Source organism: Embiotoca jacksoni, unplaced genomic scaffold (assembly GCF_022577435.1).
Source record: "Embiotoca jacksoni isolate LCO1_2020_lvr unplaced genomic scaffold, fEmbJac1.0.p SCAF_57, whole genome shotgun sequence".
Classification (NCBI taxonomy): domain Eukaryota; kingdom Metazoa; phylum Chordata; class Actinopteri; family Embiotocidae; genus Embiotoca; species Embiotoca jacksoni.
In genome coordinates, this window is record NW_027185411.1 from 1,460,692 (window position 1) to 1,481,322 (window position 20,631).

The following is a 20,631-nucleotide window of genomic DNA, read 5'->3' on the forward strand; positions in this document are numbered from 1 at the left end:
CCGACAGAACCAGGCTCAGAGGTGGGCGGAGCATCTGCTTCGACCGGTCGGGGTGAGGGGAGAGCAGAGAGAGAAAAGGACAGCATAGAGATAGAAGAGAAGAAATGGTGGTGGAGACGACGATCACAGAGCAGAGACATGCAGCTCCATGACGGGACATCTGGAAAAGAAAGAACAGAAACTACGCGAGCGAGGGAACTGACTCGGTGCATCACGAGGTCCCCCAGCAGCCAAGGCCTATAACAGCAGAACTACAGGATGGTTCAGGGCCACCTGAGCAGCTCCAGCTATAAGCTTTATCAAAAAGGAAAGTTTAGAGTCTAACCTTAAAGCTAGAGAGGGTTTCTGCCCCTCGAACACAAACTGGGAGCTGGTTCCACAGGGGAGGAGCCTGAAAACTGAAGCTCCGCCTCCCATTCTACTTCTGGAAACTCCAGGAACCACAAGCAGACCAGCGTACTGAGAGAGAAGATCTCTGTCAGGATGATGTGGTTCTATCAGATCTCTAAGATACGATGGAGCCTGGTCATGAAGAGCTTTGTAAGTCAGCAGGAGAATTTTCTCTCTTCAAAAACCTCTGATGAGTTGTTTTCTTTCAGGCCAAATTCTGGCGTAAAAAAATGTCAAAAATAGACAGTTGTTTGAAGTTGTTTTGCAGCAGTGATTACTCCTGTTGATAAAAAAACATCTCCATTGGCAATAAAGATGGTTGTATAACTCAGATGTATCATCCTTTTCCTTTTTACAGAACCATGAAAATCCTCTTGAGCTCCCTTTCTCAAATAGCATGTCATAATTCACTAACAAAAAAATTCAAACAAAAAATACGTTCAACAAGTTTAAATTTTATTTCTTTTGTTCTGGTGGTTTTGCTTATAAACAAAAAGTAATAGTATAATATGACTTTTTGATCATATTTTAGTCAACATGCTATAGTATGATTTTTTTTGTCATATTTTAGACAACATGCTATATTATGACTTTTTTTTATCATATTTTAGACGACATGCTATAGTATGACTTTTTTATCGTATTTTAGACGACATGCTATAGTATGACTTTTTGATCATATTTTATACGACATGCTATAGTATGACTTTTTTTATCATATTTTATACGACATGCTATAGTATGACTTTTTTATCATATTTTATACGACATGCTATAGTATGACTTTTTTGTCATATTTTATACGACATGCTATAGTATGACTTTTTTATCATATTTTAGACGACATGCTATAGTATGACTTTTTTTATCATATTTTATACGACATGCTATAGTATGACTTTTTTATCATATTTTATACGACATGCTATAGTATGACTTTTTTATCATATTTTAGACGACATGCTATAGTATGACTTTTTTGTCATATTTTATACGACATGCTATAGTATGACTTTTTTATCATATTTTAGACGACATGCTATAGTATGACTTTTTTGTCATATTTTATACGACATGCTATAGTATGACTTTTTTATCATATTTTATACGACATGCTATAGAATGACTTTTTATCATATTTTAGACGACATGCTATAGTATGACTTTTTTATCATATTTTATACGACATGCTATAGTATGACTTTTTATTATATTTTAGACGACATGCTATAGTATGACTTTTTATCATATTTTAGACGACATGCTATAGTATGAATTTTTATCATATTTTAGACGACATGCTATAGTATGACTTTTTATTATATTTTAGACGACATGCTATAGTATGACTTTTTTTTATCATATTTTAGACGACATGCTATAGTATGACTTTTTTATCATATTTTAGACGACATGCTATAGTATGACTTTTTTATCATATTTTAGACGACATGCTATAGTATGACTTTTTTATCATATTTTATACGACATGCTATAGAATGACTTTTTTATCATATTTTAGACGACATGCTATAGTATGACTTTTTTTATCATATTTTAGACGACATGCTATAGTATGACTTTTTTATCATATTTTAGACGACATGCTATAGAATGACTTTTTATCATATTTTAGACGACATGCTATAGTATGACTTTTTATCATATTTTAGACGACATGCTATAGTATGACTTTTTTATCATATTTTAGACGACATGCTATAGTATGACTTTTTTATCATATTTTATACGACATGCTATAGAATGACTTTTTTATCATATTTTAGACGACATGCTATAGTATGACTTTTTTTATCATATTTTAGACGACATGCTATAGTATGACTTTTTTATCATATTTTAGACGACATGCTATAGAATGACTTTTTTATCATATTTTAGACGACATGCTATAGTATGACTTTTTATCATATTTTAGACGACATGCTATAGTATGACTTTTTTATCATATTTTAGACGACATGCTATAGTATGACTTTTTTATCATATTTTAGACGACATGCTATAGTATGACTTTTTATCATATTTTAAACGACATGCTATAGTATGACTTTTTTTATCATATTTTATACGACATGCTATAGTATGACTTTTTTGACATATTTTAGACGACATGCTATAGTATGACTTTTTTATCATATTTTATACGACATGCTATAGAATGACTTTTTATCATATTTTAGACGACATGCTATAGTATGACTTTTTGATCATATTTTAGACGACATGCTATAGTATGACTTTTTATTATATTTTAGACGACATGCTATAGTATGACTTTTTGATCATATTTTAGACGACATGCTATAGTATGACTTTTTATTATATTTTAGACGACATGCTATAGTATGACTTTTTGATCATATTTTAGACGACATGCTATAGTATGACTTTTTATTATATTTTAGACGACATGCTATAGTATGACTTTTTATTATATTTTAGACGACATGCTATAGTATGACTTTTTTATCATATTTTAGACGACATGCTATAGTATGACTTTTTTGACATATTTTAGACGACATGCTATAGTATGACTTTTTATCATATTTTAGACGACATGCTAAAGTATGACTTTTTATTATATTTTAGACGACATGCTATAGTATGACTTTTTGATCATATTTTAGACGACATGCTATAGTATGACTTTTTGGTCATATTTTAGACGACATGCTATAGTATGACTTTTTGATCATATTTTAGACGACATGCTATAGTATGACTTTTTGATCATATTTTAGACGACATGCTATAGTATGACTTTTTATCATATTTTAGACGACATGCTAAATTATGACTTTTTTATCATATTTTAGACGACATGCTATAGTATGACTTTTTATCATATTTTAGACGACATGCTAAATTATGACTTTTTTATCATATTTTAGACGACATGCTATAGTATGACTTTTTATCATATTTTAGACGACATGCTAAAGTATGACTTTTTATCATATTTTAGACGACATGCTAAAGTATGACTTTTTTATCATATTTTAGACGACATGCTATAGTATGACTTTTTATCATATTTTAGACGACATGCTAAAGTATGACTTTTTTATCATATTTTAGACGACATGCTATAGTATGACTTTTTATCATATTTTAGACGACATGCTAAAGTATGACTTTTTATTATATTTTAGACGACATGCTAAAGTATGACTTTTTATCATATTTTAGACGACATGCTAAAGTATGACTTTTTTATCATATTTTAGACGACATGCTATAGTATGACTTTTTATCATATTTTAGACGACATGCTAAAGTATGACTTTTTATCATATTTTAGACGACATGTTATAGTATGACTTTTTATCATATTTTAGACGACATGCTAAAGTATGACTTTTTATTATATTTTAGACGACATGCTATAGTATGACTTTTTTATCATATTTTAGACGACATGCTATAGTATGACTTTTTATCATATTTTAGACGACATGCTAAAGTATGACTTTTTGATCATATTTTAGACGACATGCTATAGTATGACTTTTTATCATATTTTAGACGACATGCTAAAGTATGACTTTTTATTATATTTTAGACGACATGCTATAGTATGACTTTTTTATCATATTTTAGACGACATGCTATAGTATGACTTTTTTGACATATTTTAGACGACATGCTATAGTATGACTTTTTATCATATTTTAGACGACATGCTAAAGTATGACTTTTTGATCATATTTTAGACGACATGCTAAAGTATGACTTTTTGATCATATTTTAGACGACATGCTAAAGTATGACTTTTTATCATATTTTAGACGACATGCTATAGTATGACTTTTTTATCATATTTTAGACGACATGCTAAAGTATGACTTTTTATTATATTTTAGACGACATGCTATAGTATGACTTTTTTATCATATTTTAGACGACATGCTATAGTATGACTTTTTTGACATATTTTAGACGACATGCTATAGTATGACTTTTTATCATATTTTAGACGACATGCTAAAGTATGACTTTTTGATCATATTTTAGACGACATGCTAAAGTATGACTTTTTATCATATTTTAGACGACATGCTATAGTATGACTTTTTTATCATATTTTAGACGACATGCTATAGTATGACTTTTTATCATATTTTAGACGACATGCTAAAGTATGACTTTTTATTATATTTTAGACGACATGCTATAGTATGACTTTTTTATCATATTTTAGACGACATGCTATAGTATGACTTTTTATCATATTTTAGACGACATGCTAAAGTATGACTTTTTGGTCATATTTTAGACGACATGCTAAAGTATGACTTTTTTTATCATATTTTATACGACATACTATAGTATGACTTTTTGATCATATTTTAGACGACATGCTATAGTATGACTTTTTGATCATATTTTAGACGACATGCTATAGTATGACTTTTTATCATATTTTAGACGACATGCTATAGTATGACTTTTTTTATCATATTTTATACGACATACTATAGTATGACTTTTTTATCGTATTTTAGACGACATGCTATAGTATGACTTTTTATCATATTTTATACAACATGCTATAGTATGACTTTTTATCATATTTTAGACGACATGCTATAGTATGACTTTTTTTATCATATTTTATACGACATACTATAGTATGACTTTTTTATCGTATTTTAGACGACATGCTATAGTATGACTTTTTATCATATTTTATACAACATGCTATAGTATGACTTTTTATTATATTTTAGACGACATGCTATAGTATGAATTTTTTATCATATTTTATACGACATGCTATAGTATGACTTTTTGGTCATATTTTAGACGACATGCTAAAGTATGACTTTTTGGTCATATTTTAGACGACATGCTATAGTATGACTTTTTGGTCATATTTTAGACGACATGCTAAAGTATGACTTTTTGGTCATATTTTAGACGACATGCTATAGTATGACTTTTTTGACATATTTTAGACGACATGCTATAGTATGACTTTTTGATCATATTTTAGACGACATGCTATAGTATGACTTTTTGATCATATTTTAGACGACATGCTATAGTATGACTTTTTGATCATATTTTAGACGACATGCTCTAGTATGACTTTTTGATCATATTTTAGACGACATGCTATAGAATGACTTTTTATCATATTTTAGACGACATGCTATAGTATGACTTTTTGATCATATTTTAGACGACATGCTATAGTATGACTTTTTATCATATTTTAGACGACATGCTATAGTATGACTTTTTTATCATATTTTAGACGACATGCTATAGTATGACTTTTTTGTCATATTTTATACGACATGCTATAGAATGACTTTTTGGTCATATTTTAGACGACATGCTATAGTATGACTTTTTATCATATTTTAGACGACATGCTATAGTATGACTTTTTGATCATATTTTAGACGACATGCTATAGTATGACTTTTTATCATATTTTAGACGACATGCTATAGTATGACTTTTTGATCATATTTTAGACGACATGCTATAGTATGACTTTTTGATCATATTTTAGACGACATGCTATAGTATGACTTTTTTGATCATATTTTAGACGACATGCTATAGTATGACTTTTTTATCATATTTTATACGACATACTATAGTATGACTTTTTTATCGTATTTTATACGACATACTATAGTATGACTTTTTTATCGTATTTTAGACGACATGCTATAGAATGACTTTTTATCATATTTTAGACGACATGCTATAGTATGACTTTTTGATCATATTTTAGACGACATGCTATAGTATGACTTTTTATCATATTTTAGACGACATGCTATAGTATGACTTTTTGATCATATTTTAGACGACATGCTATAGTATGACTTTTTGATCATATTTTAGACGACATGCTATAGTATGACTTTTTTGATCATATTTTAGACGACATGCTATAGTATGACTTTTTTATCATATTTTATACGACATACTATAGTATGACTTTTTTATCGTATTTTATACGACATACTATAGTATGACTTTTTTATCGTATTTTAGACGACATGCTATAGAATGACTTTTTATCATATTTTAGACGACATGCTATAGTATGACTTTTTGGTCATATTTTAGACGACATGCTATAGTATGACTTTTTATCATATTTTAGACGACATGCTATAGTATGACTTTTTGATCATATTTTAGACGACATGCTATAGTATGACTTTTTGATCATATTTTAGACGACATGCTATAGTATGACTTTTTTGATCATATTTTAGACGACATGCTATAGTATGACTTTTTTATCATATTTTATACGACATACTATAGTATGACTTTTTTATCGTATTTTAGACGACATGCTATAGTATGACTTTTTTATCATATTTTATACGACATGCTATAGAATGACTTTTTATCATATTTTAGACGACATGCTATAGTATGACTTTTTTATCATATTTTAGACGACATGCTATAGTATGACTTTTTTATCGTATTTTAGACGACATGCTATAGTATGACTTTTTGATCATATTTTAGACGACATGCTATAGTATGACTTTTTGATCATATTTTAGACGACATGCTATAGTATGACTTTTTGATCATATTTTATACGACATGCTATAGTATGACTTTTTGATCATATTTTATACTACATGCTATAGTATGACTTTTTTGTCATATTTTATACGACATGCTATAGTATGACTTTTTTATCATATTTTATACGACATGCTATAGAATGACTTTTTTGTCATATTTTATACGACATGCTATAGTATGACTTTTTATTATATTTTATACGACATGCTATAGTATGACTTTTTATTATATTTTAGACGACATGCTATAGTATGACTTTTTGATCATATTTTAGACGACATGCTATAGTATGACTTTTTGATCATATTTTAGACGACATGCTATAGTATGACTTTTTGGTCATATTTTATACGACATGCTATAGTATGACTTTTTATTATATTTTATACGACATGCTATAGTATGACTTTTTATTATATTTTAGACGACATGCTATAGTATGACTTTTTGGTCATATTTTAGACGACATGTTATAGTATGAGTTTTTATCATATTTTAGACGACATGCTATAGTATGACTTTTTATCATATTTTAGACGACATGCTATATTATGACTTTTTGATCATATTTTAGACGACATGCTATAGTATGACTTTTTGGTCATATTTTAGACGACATGCTAAAGTATGACTTTTTGATCATATTTTAGACGACATGCTATAGTATGACTTTTTTGTCATATTTTAGACGACATGTTATAGTATGACTTTTTGATCATATTTCAGACGACATGCTATAGTATGACTTTTTGATCATATTTTAGACGACATGTTATAGTATGAGTTTTTATCATATTTTAGACGACATGCTATAGTATGACTTTTTATCATATTTTAGACGACATGCTATATTATGACTTTTTGATCATATTTTAGACGACATGCTATAGTATGACTTTTTGATCATATTTCAGACGACATGCTATAGTATGACTTTTTGATCATATTTTAGACGACATGCTATAGTATGACTTTTTATCATATTTTAGACGACATGCTATAGTATGACTTTTTATCATATTTTAGACGACATGCTATAGTATGACTTTTTATCATATTTCAGACGACATGCTATAGTATGACTTTTTGATCATATTTTAGACGACATGCTATAGTATGACTTTTTGATCATATTTTAGACGACATGCTATAGTATGACTTTTTGGTCATATTTTAGACGACATGCTAAAGTATGACTTTTTGATCATATTTTAGACGACATGCTATAGTATGACTTTTTATCATATTTTAGACGACATGCTATAGTATGACTTTTTGGTCATATTTTAGACGACATGCTAAAGTATGACTTTTTGATCATATTTTAGACGACATGCTATAGTATGACTTTTTGATCATATTTCAGACGACATGCTATAGTATGACTTTTTGATCATATTTTAGACGACATGCTATAGTATGACTTTTTATCATATTTTAGACGACATGCTATAGTATGACTTTTTATCATATTTTAGACGACATGCTATAGTATGACTTTTTTGACATATTTTAGACGACATGCTATAGTATGACTTTTTTGACATATTTTAGACGACATGCTATAGTATGACTTTTTGATCATATTTCAGACGACATGCTAAAGTATGACTTTTTATCATATTTTAGACGACATACTATAGAATGACTTTTTATTATATTTTAGACGACATGCTAAAGTATGACTTTTTATCATATTTTAGACGACATACTATAGTATGACTTTTTATTATATTTTAGACGACATGCTAAAGTATGACTTTTTATCATATTTTAGACGACATGCTAAAGTATGACTTTTTTATCATATTTTAGACGACATGCTATAGTATGACTTTTTGATCATATTTCAGACGACATACTATAGTATGACTTTTTGGTCATATTTTAGACGACATGCTATAGTATGACTTTTTGATCATATTTCAGACGACATGCTATAGTATGACTTTTTGATCATATTTTAGACGACATGCTAAAGTATGACTTTTTATCATATTTTAGACGACATACTATAGAATGACTTTTTATTATATTTTAGACGACATGCTATAGTATGACTTTTTATCATATTTTAGACGACATGCTATAGTATGACTTTTTATTATATTTTAGACGACATGCTATAGTATGACTTTTTATCATATTTTAGACGACATGCTAAAGTATGACTTTTTATTATATTTTAGATGACATGCTAAAGTATGACTTTTTATCATATTTTAGACGACATGCTAAAGTATGACTTTTTATTATATTTTAGACGACATGCTATATTATGACTTTTTTATCATATTTTAGACGACATGCTATAGTATGACTTTTTATCATATTTTAGACGACATGCTATAGTATGACTTTTTTATTATATTTTAGACGACATGCTATATTATGACTTTTTTATCATATTTTAGACGACATGCTATAGTATGACTTTTTATCATATTTTAGACGACATGCTATATTATGACTTTTTTATCATATTTTAGACGACATGCTATAGTATGACTTTTTATCATATTTTAGACGACATGCTAAAGTATGACTTTTTATTATATTTTAGACGACATGCTAAAGTATGACTTTTTATTATATTTTAGACGACATGCTATATTATGACTTTTTATCATATTTTAGACGACATGCTAAAGTATGACTTTTTATTATATTTTAGACGACATGCTAAAGTATGACTTTTTATTATATTTTAGACGACATGCTATATTATGACTTTTTTATCATATTTTAGACGACATGCTATAGTATGACTTTTTATCATATTTTAGACGACATGCTAAAGTATGACTTTTTATCATATTTTAGACGACATGCTAAAGTATGACTTTTTATCATATTTTAGACGACATGCTAAAGTATGACTTTTTATCATATTTTAGACGACATGCTAAAGTATGACTTTTTATTATATTTTAGATGACATGCTAAAGTATGACTTTTTATTATATTTTAGATGACATGCTATATTATGACTTTTTATCATATTTTAGACGACATACTATAGTATGACTTTTTATTATATTTTAGACGACATGCTAAAGTATGACTTTTTATCATATTTTAGACGACATGCTAAAGTATGACTTTTTTATCATATTTTAGATGACATGCTATATTATGACTTTTTATCATATTTTAGACGACATACTATAGTATGACTTTTTATTATATTTTAGACGACATGCTAAAGTATGACTTTTTATCATATTTTAGACGACATACTATAGTATGACTTTTTATTATATTTTAGACGACATGCTAAAGTATGACTTTTTATTATATTTTAGATGACATGCTATATTATGACTTTTTATCATATTTTAGACGACATACTATAGTATGACTTTTTATTATATTTTAGACGACATGCTAAAGTATGACTTTTTTATCATATTTTAGACGACATGCTATAGTATGACTTTTTATCATATTTTAGACGACATGCTATAGTATGACTTTTTATTATATTTTAGATGACATGCTATATTATGACTTTTTATCATATTTTAGACGACATACTATAGTATGACTTTTTATCATATTTTAGACGACATGCTAAAGTATGACTTTTTATTATATTTTAGATGACATGCTATATTATGACTTTTTATCATATTTTAGACGACATACTATAGTATGACTTTTTATCATATTTTAGACGACATGCTAAAGTATGACTTTTTATTATATTTTAGACGACATGCTAAAGTATGACTTTTTATCATATTTTAGACGACATGCTATAGTATGACTTTTTATTATATTTTAGATGACATGCTATATTATGACTTTTTATCATATTTTAGACGACATACTATAGTATGACTTTTTATCATATTTTAGACGACATGCTAAAGTATGACTTTTTATTATATTTTAGATGACATGCTATATTATGACTTTTTATCATATTTTAGACGACATACTATAGTATGACTTTTTATTATATTTTAGACGACATGCTAAAGTATGACTTTTTTATCATATTTTAGACGACATGCTATAGTATGACTTTTTGATCATATTTCAGACGACATACTATAGTATGACTTTTTGGTATATTTTAGATGACATGCTATAGTATGACTTTTTATCATATTTTAGACGACATGCTAAAGTATGACTTTTTATTATATTTTAGACGACATGCTATATTATGACTTTTTTATCATATTTTAGACGACATGCTATAGTATGACTTTTTATCATATTTTAGACGACATGCTAAAGTATGACTTTTTATTATATTTTAGACGACATGCTAAAGTATGACTTTTTTATCATATTTTAGACGACATGCTATAGTATGACTTTTTGATCATATTTCAGACGACATACTATAGTATGACTTTTTGGTATATTTTAGATGACATGCTATAGTATGACTTTTTATCATATTTTAGACGACATGCTAAAGTATGACTTTTTATTATATTTTAGACGACATGCTATATTATGACTTTTTGATCATATTTTAGACGACATGCTAAAGTATGACTTTTTATCATATTTTAGACGACATGCTAAAGTATGACTTTTTATTATATTTTAGACGACATGCTATATTATGACTTTTTTATCATATTTTAGACGACATGCTATAGTATGACTTTTTATCATATTTTAGACGACATGCTAAAGTATGACTTTTTATTATATTTTAGATGACATGCTAAAGTATGACTTTTTATCATATTTTAGACGACATGCTAAAGTATGACTTTTTATTATATTTTAGACGACATGCTATAGTATGACTTTTTATCATATTTTAGACGACATGCTAAAGTATGACTTTTTTGTCATATTTTAGACGACATGCTATAGTATGACTTTTTTATCATATTTTAGACGACATGCTATAGTATGACTTTTTTTATCATATTTTAGACGACATGTTATAGTATGACTTTTTGATCATATTTCAGACGACATGCTATAGTATGACTTTTTGATCATATTTTAGACGACATGTTATAGTATGACTTTTTATTATATTTTAGACGACATGCTATAGTATGACTTTTTATTATATTTTAGACGACATACTATAGAATGACTTTTTATTATATTTTAGACGACATGCTAAAGTATGACTTTTTATCATATTTTAGACGACATGCTATAGTATGACTTTTTATTATATTTTAGACGACATGCTATAGTATGACTTTTTTATCATATTTTAGACGACATGCTATATTATGACTTTTTGATCATATTTTAGACGACATGCTATAGTATGACTTTTTGATCATATTTTAGACGACATACTATAGAATGACTTTTTATTATATTTTAGACGACATACTATAGAATGACTTTTTATTATATTTTAGACGACATGCTAAAGTATGACTTTTTATCATATTTTAGACGACATGCTATAGTATGACTTTTTATTATATTTTAGACGACATGCTATAGTATGACTTTTTATCATATTTTAGACGACATGCTATATTATGACTTTTTGATCATATTTTAGACGACATGCTATAGTATGACTTTTTGATCATATTTCAGACGACATGCTATAGTATGACTTTTTGATCATATTTTAGACGACATGCTATAGTATGACTTTTTATCATATTTTAGACGACATGCTATAGTATGACTTTTTGATCATATTTTAGACGACATGCTATAGTATGACTTTTTGATCATATTTTAGACGACATGCTATAGTATGACTTTTTGGTCATATTTTAGACGACATGCTAAAGTATGACTTTTTGATCATATTTTAGACGACATGCTATAGTATGACTTTTTGATCATATTTTAGACGACATACTATAGAATGACTTTTTATTATATTTTAGACGACATGCTATAGTATGACTTTTTGGTCATATTTTAGACGACATGCTATAGTATGACTTTTTGATCATATTTTAGACGACATGCTATAGTATGACTTTTTATCATATTTTAGACGACATGCTATAGTATGACTTTTTGATCATATTTTAGACGACATGCTATAGTATGACTTTTTATTATATTTTAGACGACATGCTAAAGTATGACTTTTTATTATATTTTAGACGACATGCTAAAGTATGACTTTTTGGTCATATTTTAGACGACATGCTATAGTATGACTTTTTGATCATATTTTAGACGACATGCTATAGTATGACTTTTTATCATATTTTAGACGACATGCTATAGTATGACTTTTTATCATATTTTAGACGACATGCTATAGTATGACTTTTTATTATATTTTAGACGACATGCTATAGAATGACTTTTTATTATATTTTAGACGACATGCTATAGTATGACTTTTTGATCATATTTTAGACGACATGCTATAGTATGACTTTTTGATCATATTTTAGACGACATGCTATAGTATGACTTTTTATCATATTTTAGACGACATGCTATAGTATGACTTTTTGATCATATTTTAGACGACATGCTATAGTATGACTTTTTTATTATATTTTAGACGACATGCTATAGTATGACTTTTTATCATATTTTAGACGACATGCTATAGTATGACTTTTTATCATATTTCAGACGACATGCTATAGTATGACTTTTTGATCATATTTTAGACGACATGCTATAGTATGACTTTTTGATCATATTTTAGACGACATGCTATAGTATGACTTTTTGGTCATATTTTAGACGACATGCTAAAGTATGACTTTTTGATCATATTTTAGACGACATGCTATAGTATGACTTTTTGATCATATTTCAGACGACATGCTATAGTATGACTTTTTGATCATATTTCAGACGACATGCTATAGTATGACTTTTTGATCATATTTTAGACGACATGCTATAGTATGACTTTTTGATCATATTTTAGACGACATGCTATAGTATGACTTTTTATCATATTTTAGACGACATGCTATAGTATGACTTTTTTGTCATATTTTAGACGACATGCTATAGTATGACTTTTTATCATATTTTAGACGACATGCTATAGTATGACTTTTTTGACATATTTTAGACGACATGCTATAGTATGACTTTTTATCATATTTTAGACGACATACTATAGAATGACTTTTTATCATATTTTAGACGACATGCTAAAGTATGACTTTTTATCATATTTTAGACGACATGCTATAGTATGACTTTTTTGTCATATTTTAGACGACATGCTATAGTATGACTTTTTTGACATATTTTAGACGACATGCTATAGTATGACTTTTTGATCATATTTCAGACGACATGCTAAAGTATGACTTTTTATCATATTTTAGACGACATACTATAGAATGACTTTTTATTATATTTTAGACGACATGCTAAAGTATGACTTTTTATCATATTTTAGACGACATACTATAGTATGACTTTTTATTATATTTTAGACGACATGCTAAAGTATGACTTTTTATCATATTTTAGACGACATGCTAAAGTATGACTTTTTTATCATATTTTAGACGACATGCTATAGTATGACTTTTTGATCATATTTCAGACGACATACTATAGTATGACTTTTTGGTCATATTTTAGACGACATGCTATAGTATGACTTTTTGATCATATTTCAGACGACATGCTATAGTATGACTTTTTGATCATATTTTAGACGACATGCTAAAGTATGACTTTTTATCATATTTTAGACGACATGCTAAAGTATGACTTTTTATTATATTTTAGACGACATGCTATATTATGACTTTTTTATCATATTTTAGACGACATGCTATAGTATGACTTTTTATCATATTTTAGACGACATGCTATAGTATGACTTTTTTATTATATTTTAGACGACATGCTATATTATGACTTTTTTATCATATTTTAGACGACATGCTATAGTATGACTTTTTATCATATTTTAGACGACATGCTATATTATGACTTTTTTATCATATTTTAGACGACATGCTATAGTATGACTTTTAATCATATTTTAGACGACATGCTAAAGTATGACTTTTTATTATATTTTAGACGACATGCTAAAGTATGACTTTTTATTATATTTTAGACGACATGCTATATTATGACTTTTTATCATATTTTAGACGACATGCTAAAGTATGACTTTTTATTATATTTTAGACGACATGCTAAAGTATGACTTTTTATTATATTTTAGACGACATGCTATATTATGACTTTTTTATCATATTTTAGACGACATGCTATAGTATGACTTTTTATCATATTTTAGACGACATGCTATATTATGACTTTTTTATCATATTTTAGACGACATGCTATAGTATGACTTTTTATCATATTTTAGACGACATGCTAAAGTATGACTTTTTATTATATTTTAGACGACATGCTAAAGTATGACTTTTTATTATATTTTAGACGACATGCTATATTATGACTTTTTATCATATTTTAGACGACATGCTAAAGTATGACTTTTTATTATATTTTAGACGACATGCTATATTATGACTTTTTATCATATTTTAGACGACATGCTAAAGTATGACTTTTTATTATATTTTAGACGACATGCTATATTATGACTTTTTATCATATTTTAGACGACATGCTAAAGTATGACTTTTTATTATATTTAAGACGACATGCTATATTATGACTTTTTTATCATATTTTAGACGACATGCTATAGTATGACTTTTTATCATATTTTAGACGACATGCTAAAGTATGACTTTTTATCATATTTTAGACGACATGCTAAAGTATGACTTTTTATTATATTTTAGATGACATGCTAAAGTATGACTTTTTATTATATTTTAGACGACATGCTATATTATGACTTTTTATCATATTTTAGACGACATACTATAGTATGACTTTTTATTATATTTTAGACGACATGCTAAAGTATGACTTTTTATTATATTTTAGATGACATGCTATATTATGACTTTTTATCATATTTTAGACGACATACTATAGTATGACTTTTTATTATATTTTAGACGACATGCTAAAGTATGACTTTTTATCATATTTTAGACGACATGCTAAAGTATGACTTTTTTATTATATTTTAGATGACATGCTATATTATGACTTTTTATCATATTTTAGACGACATACTATAGTATGACTTTTTATTATATTTTAGACGACATGCTAAAGTATGACTTTTTATCATATTTTAGACGACATGCTAAAGTATGACTTTTTTATCATATTTTAGATGACATGCTATATTATGACTTTTTATCATATTTTAGACGACATACTATAGTATGACTTTTTATTATATTTTAGACGACATGCTAAAGTATGACTTTTTATCATATTTTAGACGACATACTATAGTATGACTTTTTATTATATTTTAGACGACATGCTAAAGTATGACTTTTTATTATATTTTAGATGACATGCTATATTATGACTTTTTATCATATTTTAGACGACATACTATAGTATGACTTTTTATTATATTTTAGACGACATGCTAAAGTATGACTTTTTATCATATTTTAGACGACATGCTATAGTATGACTTTTTATTATATTTTAGATGACATGCTATATTATGACTTTTTATCATATTTTAGACGACATACTATAGTATGACTTTTTATCATATTTTAGACGACATGCTAAAGTATGACTTTTTATTATATTTTAGATGACATGCTATATTATGACTTTTTATCATATTTTAGACGACATACTATAGTATGACTTTTTATTATATTTTAGACGACATGCTAAAGTATGACTTTTTATCATATTTTAGACGACATGCTAAAGTATGACTTTTTTATCATATTTTAGACGACATGCTATAGTATGACTTTTTGATCATATTTCAGACGACATACTATAGTATGACTTTTTGGTATATTTTAGATGACATGCTAAAGTATGACTTTTTATCATATTTTAGACGACATGCTAAAGTATGACTTTTTATTATATTTTAGACGACATGCTATATTATGACTTTTTTATCATATTTTAGACGACATGCTATAGTATGACTTTTTATCATATTTTAGACGACATACTATAGTATGACTTTTTGATCATATTTTAGATGACATGCTAAAGTATGACTTTTTATTATATTTTAGATGACATGCTATAGTATGACTTTTTGATCATATTTTAGACGACATGCTAAAGTATGACTTTTTATTATATTTTAGACGACATGCTATAGTATGACTTTTTATCATATTTTAGACGACATGCTAAAGTATGACTTTTTTGTCATATTTTAGACGACATGCTATAGTATGACTTTTTTATCATATTTTAGACGACATGCTATAGTATGACTTTTTTATCATATTTTAGACGACATGCTAAAGTATGACTTTTTATCATATTTTAGACGACATGCTAAAGTATGACTTTTTATTATATTTTAGACGACATGCTATAGTATGACTTTTTATCATATTTTAGACGACATGCTAAAGTATGACTTTTTTGTCATATTTTAGACGACATGCTATAGTATGACTTTTTTATCATATTTTAGACGACATGCTATAGTATGACTTTTTTATCATATTTTAGACGACATGCTATAGTATGACTTTTTGGTCATATTTTAGACGACATGCTAAAGTATGACTTTTTTGTCATATTTTAGACGACATGCTATAGTATGACTTTTTTGTCATATTTTAGACGACATGCTATAGTATGACTTTTTATCATATTTTAGACGACATGCTATAGTATGACTTTTTGGTCATATTTTAGACGACATGCTAAAGTATGACTTTTTGATCATATTTTAGACGACATGCTAAAGTATGACTTTTTGATCATATTTTAGACGACATGCTATAGTATGACTTTTTGATCATATTTTAGACGACATGCTAAAGTATGACTTTTTGATCATATTTTAGACGACATGCTATAGTATGACTTTTTGGTCATATTTTAGACGACATGCTAAAGTATGACTTTTTGATCATATTTTAGACGACATGCTATAGTATGACTTTTTGATCATATTTTAGACGACATGCTATAGTATGACTTTTTATCATATTTTAGACGACATGCTATAGTATGACTTTTTTATCATATTTTAGACGACATGCTATAGTATGACTTTTTGATCATATTTTAGACGACATGCTATAGTATGACTTTTTATCATATTTTAGACGACATGCTATAGTATGACTTTTTTATCATATTTTAGACGACATGCTATAGTTATGACTTTTTGATCATATTTTAGACGACATGCTATAGTATGACTTTTTGATCATATTTTAGACGACATGCTATAGTATGACTTTTTATCATATTTTAGACGACATGTTATAGTATGACTTTTTGGTCATATTTTAGACGGACATGCTAAAGTATGACTTTTTTGTCATATTTTAGACGACATGCTATAGTATGACTTTTTTATCATATTTTAGACGACATGCTATAGTATGACTTTTTGATCATATTTTAGACGACATGCTATAGTATGACTTTTTGATCATATTTTAGACGACATGCTATAGTATGACTTTTTGATCATATTTTAGACGACATGCTATAGTATGACTTTTTTATCATATTTTAGACGACATGTTATAGTATGACTTTTTGGTCATATTTTAGACGACATGCTAAAGTATGACTTTTTTGTCATATTTTAGACGACATGCTATAGTATGACTTTTTTATCATATTTTAGACGACATGCTATAGTATGACTTTTTATCATATTTTAGACGACATGCTATAGTATGACTTTTTGGTCATATTTTAGACGACATGCTAAAGTATGACTTTTTGATCATATTTCAGACGACATACTATAGTATGACTTTTTGATCATATTTTAGACGACATGCTATAGTATGACTTTTTGATCATATTTTAGACGACATGTTATAGTATGACTTTTTATCATATTTTAGACGACATGCTAAAGTATGACTTTTTGGTCATATTTTAGACGACATGCTAAAGTATGACTTTTTGATCATATTTTAGACGACATGCTATAGTATGACTTTTTAGACATATTTTAGACGACATGCTATAGTATGACTTTTTTATCATATTTTAGACGACATGCTATAGTATGACTTTTTATCATATTTTAGACGACATGCTAAAGTATGACTTTTTGGTCATATTTTAGACGACATGCTAAAGTATGACTTTTTGGTCATATTTTAGACGACATGCTAAAGTATGACTTTTTATCATATTTTAGACGACATGCTAAAGTATGACTTTTTATTATATTTTAGATGACATGCTAAAGTATGACTTTTTATCATATTTTAGACGACATGCTAAAGTATGACTTTTTATTATATTTTAGACGACATGCTATAGTATGACTTTTTATCATATTTTAGACGACATGCTAAAGTATGACTTTTTTGTCATATTTTAGACGACATGCTATAGTATGACTTTTTTATCATATTTTAGACGACATGCTATAGTATGACTTTTTTATCATATTTTAGACGACATGCTATAGTATGACTTTTTATCATATTTTAGACGACATGCTATAGTATGACTTTTTTATCATATTTTAGACGACATGCTATAGTATGACTTTTTATCATATTTTAGACGACATGCTAAAGTATGACTTTTTTAGTCATATTTTAGACGACATGCTAAAGTATGACTTTTTGGTCATATTTTAGACGACATGCTAAAGTATGACTTTTTGGTCATATTTTAGACGACATGCTAAAGTATGACTTTTTATCATATTTTAGACGACATGCTAAAGTATGACTTTTTAGTCATATTTTATACGACATGCTATAGTATGACTTTTTTGTCATATTTTAGACGACATGTTATAGTATGACTTTTTGGTCATATTTTAGACGACATGCTAAAGTATGACTTTTTGGTCATATTTTAGACGACATGCTAAAGTATGACTTTTTATCATATTTTAGACGACATGCTAAAGTATGACTTTTTAGTCATATTTTATACGACATGCTATAGTATGACTTTTTTGTCATATTTTAGACGACATGTTATAGTATGACTTTTTGGTCATATTTTAGACGACATGCTAAAGTATGACTTTTTTGTCATATTTTAGACGACATGCTATAGTATGACTTTTTTGACATATTTTAGACGACATGCTATAGTATGACTTTTTTGTCATATTTTAGACGACATGTTATAGTATGACTTTTTGGTCATATTTTAGACGACATGCTATAGTATGACTTTTTTTCATATTTTAGACGACATGTTATAGTATGACTTTTTGGTCATATTTTAGACGACATGCTATAGTATGACTTTTTTATCATATTTTAGACGACATGTTATAGTATGACTTTTTTGACATATTTTAGACGACATGCTATAGTATGACTTTTTTGACATATTTTAGACGACATGCTAAAGTATGACTTTTTGGTCATATTTTATACGACATGCTATAGTATGACTTTTTTGACATATTTTAGACGACATGCTATAGTATGACTTTTTATCATATTTTAGACGACATGCTAAAGTATGACTTTTTATTATATTTTAGACGACATGCTATAGTATGACTTTTTATCATATTTTAGACGACATGCTAAAGTATGACTTTTTATTATATTTTAGACGACATGCTAAAGTATGACTTTTTGATCATATTTTAGACGACATGCTAAAGTATGACTT